This window comes from Triticum aestivum, chromosome 6D (assembly GCF_018294505.1).
Source record: "Triticum aestivum cultivar Chinese Spring chromosome 6D, IWGSC CS RefSeq v2.1, whole genome shotgun sequence".
Lineage (NCBI taxonomy): Eukaryota > Viridiplantae > Streptophyta > Magnoliopsida > Poales > Poaceae > Triticum > Triticum aestivum.
In genome coordinates this window covers 26,503,218-26,508,483 of record NC_057811.1, presented here as the reverse complement: position 1 = coordinate 26,508,483, position 5,266 = coordinate 26,503,218, and positions in this window count along the sequence as shown.

Below are 5,266 nucleotides of genomic sequence, written 5' to 3'. Positions count from 1 at the left end.
GTCCGCCCCGACGCCGTTGTCGCCCGCACTCCGGCCGCTTCAACGACGGCCCCTACTTTTTTCTTTTTTTTTCTTTGTTCAAGTTGAATTGTGTAATGGAGATTATTGGAGATTATGTAATGCTCTATATATGCTTTGTATATGCTCTTTATAAAATTTTAGGTATATGCTCTTTTTTGCATATTTAGAAAAATATTGGAGATTATGTAATGCTCACAAAAAGTATATTTTTTTGTTCATACGAATTTTATGTATGTATGTTCATATGCAAAAGTTACATATAAGAAAAAAAGAAAATGCATGTATGTTCATATGCAAAGAATATGCAACAGTTAGAATTTTTTACGTTCATAGATTTTTTTGGTGATATTATTGTAGAATATGCAAATGTTTGTATGTTCATATGCAAAGAATATGTCAATTTTTTTTCTAGTAGATGATGATGATATATGGAAACTTGGTCAATTTTTTCTGTTCTAATTTTGTTCGATGAATGTTTTCTGTCAAAACTCATAATAAGTTGGTTCGATGAATGTTTTCTGTCAAAACTCATATTAAGTTTGTTCGATGAATGTTTCATGGGAGAGAGGGAGTAAAAACCCATCAGACATGTGGGGGGAGGAGTCCCCCTCCGGTTCATCTGTCCGAACATTACCGGATGTTATCCCCCTTTACCTATATATCGTGTAGTGCCGCGTTAGAACACCCCTAACTCTCTCGGGAATTCAACATATATTCAACATAAGGGGGGGTTGATATACCCCTTCCCGATAACTTCGACATGAGGGGGGCGATATACCCCCTCCTCGAAAACATTTTTTTCCATGTACGTATGTCATCGTTGTCGATATACCCCCTCCCCGATAACTTCGACATGAGGGGGGTCGATATACCCCCTCCCCGATAACATTTTTTTCCATGTATGTATGTCATCATTGTCGATATATACCCCATCCCCGATAACTTCGACATGAGGGGGGTCGATATACCCACTCCCCGATAACTTTGACATGGGGGGGGTCGAGATTTATAAGAGATTTATCAGGAATGCCCCCATTATGGATGTGCATGAGTTGATCCATTTTTTTCTGATCTCACCTACGTAATGTTCTATATGTCACGTTGTCTTGTGTCAAAATATTGAAGAAATCCATGGCTTCATCATTAGCCTGAAGTAACCGGGGAATGATGGTACGAAGCTCTCCAAAGTTATTCTGGAACACCTGGATAGGATAATCTGCTTTTTGCTACGAAGTTCAGCAAGGGCCTTCCAAATAGCGATATTCGGAAGGCTCTTGCTGAACTTCATAACAAAAAGTGAATTATCCTATCTGGGACTCCGTTCCAAAATAACTTTGGAGAACTTCGTACCATCATGCACCTGTTACTTTCGCCTAATGACGAAGCCATGGTTTTCTTGAATCCTTTGACACTAGACAACGTGACATATAGAAGGGTAGATGAGATCAGGAAAAATAGGGACCATTTTCTGCACATCCAGAATGGCGCCATTTTGTTAAATCCTACAAGCGTCGAGGCCACCCCAAACCCTAGAAGCGTTGTCGGGGCCACCCCAAACCGTAGAAGCGTCGAGCTAGCTAGGTCTACATTTGCCACTAATATATCCATCTGTCATGTTTGTATATTAATTGTCATGTTGTAATAGTTGTTGCGGGACATAATCCTCGGCGGAGGTGATATCTTGTCGTATCTCAACGACACCGATGGTCTGGAAGGAGAGGGTGAAGCAAGCTCCGGTGATCGAACAATGGAGGTGGAAGGACATGATTATGATGGCTTCGGTGACCGAATGCCGGTGGAAGAAGGAGACCGTGATGAAGGCTCCAGTGACCGAACAGAAGAGGGAGCTGTTGCAAAGTCCGACGAGGTATATATATTAATTAAGCATGTGCTGAATAGCTAATTGATGCATTAATTGTTTTGGTATGTACACATATTAACTCTCTTCTTTCTTATTTTTTAGCCCTCCGGATCAAGCCAAACTTCAGTAACGAGACGAGGCACAAAGAAAAGGTTGCGCCAGGATGAAAGGTTCACGATCACAGCAATCGAGGGCGATGGCCAACCGATTGAACCCAGCCGGAGCAAGGATGCATTTTTTGCTTAGTGCGGGGTTCTTGTTAGGGACATGATCCCGATCAGCATCCACCAAAAGAATAAGCCTAAGAACGTAGACTCTCAAGTTCCTTATGTCAACAATAGACGGAAAGATGATCTTTGGACCACGCTGAAGGAAATTTTCACCCTACCGCCAGAGGAGGATCCGGATAAGCCAGTTGTATAGCCATTGGTCAAGGCTCATGCTCTTAAGAAGATTGCAGATCTATTCAGGAGGTGGAAGAATGATTTGAAATCAACGTTTGTCGACATAGGGAAGACTCAAGAATTCCCTGGCCAATTTGAGAAGATAAGAGATCACTGGGACGCATTTCTGGCCTACAAGACATCGGAGAAGAGTAAGAAGATGTCATCGACAAACAAGATAAATGTTGCAAAGAAGGAGCATCACCATCGCAAGGGGTCAGGTGGCTACCTCAAAGCCCGGCCGTTGTGGGACAAGGCTGAGAATGACCTGCTTGATAAAGGGGTCGAACCAGAGACATTGAACTGGCCAGACCGTTCAAGGACTTGGTTCTTCGGGGTTGGGGGAACCATGGACCCTGAAACAGGGAACTGCATTTGGACGGACGAGCAACTTGAAATACCCGTCAAGAAGCTTCAGAACTATATCGCTGCAGCGCAGCAACGGACGTTTGTTCCCGATAGAGAGAACGACGAGCTCTTAGAGGCCCTCGGGAATCCTGAGTACCATGGACAAACGCGAGGCACGCCAGGCTTCGCTGCGTGGAAGGTTGGGTTTCCCGGCGCAGGCGGTTACAAAACCCGGGACAGGAGGAGGAAAGTGGAGCAGAGCGAACTACAGAAGCTGAATGCAAGGGTACGAAAGCTAGAGGAACAAGTTGGGAGCCAGCGACCTGCTGGAGCTACCCCAGAAGGTCCCCGCCATCTCAGCAGAGAAGCAGCGTGGCTTCCACCGAGCTCCTTCAGCAGCCTGACTTCACAACTCCTAGTTACCCCGTGGATGCTATCGCCGAGGCTCAACATTGCTCTGTTGCACCTCCTGAACCCGACGCAACTTTTCACTACCGTCCGATTTTACAAGGCTATGCTGTTGTGATGGTAGATGAAATAACGGAGGGATTTGAGGAGCTCGAGCTTGACAACCCTACAGGTGAAGGGGTGACTCTGCTGGGTCTAGCTCTGAAGACTCCATGTCTATGGCGGAAGGAGCAAATCAAGCTTCCGAACTGGACGCCTCCGCCGCCTCCTCCTCCTCCTCCTCCGGCGAGTGAGGGCACCCCGCCTCCTTCTCCTCCTCCGGCGATTGATCAGGGCACTCCACCTCCTTCTCCGGCTGCTCCGGCGCGTGGCGGCACTCCGCCTCCTTCTCTTCCTGCTCCGGCGCGTCCGAGCAGCCCGCCTTCTCCTCCGCCACGTCAGCAATGGCGGAAGGCAGCCGCCGCCGCTCCGGCGCGTCGTAGCACTCCGCCTCCTTCTCCGCCTCCTAAGCAACAAAGGAAGACAGTCGCCGCTGCTCCCGCTGCTCCGGCATCTAGCAGTACAGCCAGCGGCGGGAGGCAATACAGATTCGATCCATCTCTCAAGCCTTGATACGTCTCCAACGTATTTATATTTTTGATCGTTCCACGCTATTATATTATCTGTTTTGGATGTTTAATGGTCTTTAATATGCTCTTTTATATTATTTTTGGGACTAACCTATTAACTGGAGGCCTAGTGCTAGTTGCTGTTTTTTTGCCTATTTTAGTGTCTCGCGGAAAAGGAATATCAAACGGAATCCAAACGGAACGAAACCTTCGCGAGGATCTTTCATGGAACAAACGCAATCCAGGAGACTTGGAGTGGAAGTCAAAGACGCAATGAGGCGGCCACGAGGTAGGAGGGCGCGCCCAGGGGGTAGGCTTGCCCCCCACCCTCGTGGGCCCCTCGTAGCTCCACCGACCTACTTCTTTCGCCTATATATACTCTTATACCCTAAAAACATCCAGGCGAGCCACGAAACCACTTTTCCACCGCCGCAACCTTTTGTACCCGTCCGATCCCATCTTGGGGCCTTTTCAGGCGATCTGCCGGAGGGGGATTCGATCACAAAGGGCTTCTACATCAACACCCACTACAAAAAAATACACTTCCGTGATGATACGTGTTTGTCACAGTAGGTCACGTTTTTTGTCATGCATGTACATCCATGAGAAATTTATGACAGAATCAAGATAGTCATACTTGTGCTGTCGTATAAGTGTTCCATGACATTACCAAAATTATCATCACGGAACTGTCCACTTCCATGACGATAAATCGCGCGTCACAGAAGTGCTTTCGTCAAGGGTGACCGACACATGGCATCCACCGTAACGGAATGCCGTTAAGCTATCGGGTCGGGTTTTGGATCCGATAACCCGTTAACAACCCCGACCAATGGGGATTTTCCACGTGTAAAATCATCATTGGCTGGAGGAAACACGTGTCGGCTCATCGTTGGGACATATGTCATCCACTCATTGGACAGAAGGCGCCTATGATACGTCGACACGTGGCATGGCCCAACAGAGGCCAATTCCTGTGAAAAGGTCGGCCCGTTTGACTTGGTCAAAAGGTGGCGGGCCGGCCCATGGAAAGCCTGTTACCGGCATGTTCGCATATAGCCCATTTACAGCCCGCTAACCCAAGGCCCGTTACGCCCTATCCGAATTAGGCCCAGTAGCGTCATCTGGGCCATCCAATATGATTCCAGCCCGTTTTCACTTCTGGCCCATGTATGGCCCATGACGTCTTTCGGCCCATATGAGGCCCTATCACTACTGGAATCAGCTAATTTGTCATCTGCCAGCTCTTTGCCGTCTGCTAGCTGACGGCAAAGAAGCTCTTTGCCATCTGCTACACGTAAGCGGACGGCAAAGAAAAGGCTGACGGCAAAGAAGCTCTTTGCCATCAGCCACCTCTTTGCCGTCCGCTGGCAGACGGCAAAGAGTGTGGTGCCCCCCACCCCCCGCTCGTTTGAAAAAATCTTAACGGCCCACCTCTTTGCCGTCCGCTAGCAGACGGCAAAGAGGCAAAAAGGCGGACGGCAAAGGCTGGCTGACGGCAAAGAGGGCACTTGCCTAACGGCAGGTACCCCCCGCCCGTTACTCACTTCGTCCTCGCGCGCCCTTCTCCTCCGACC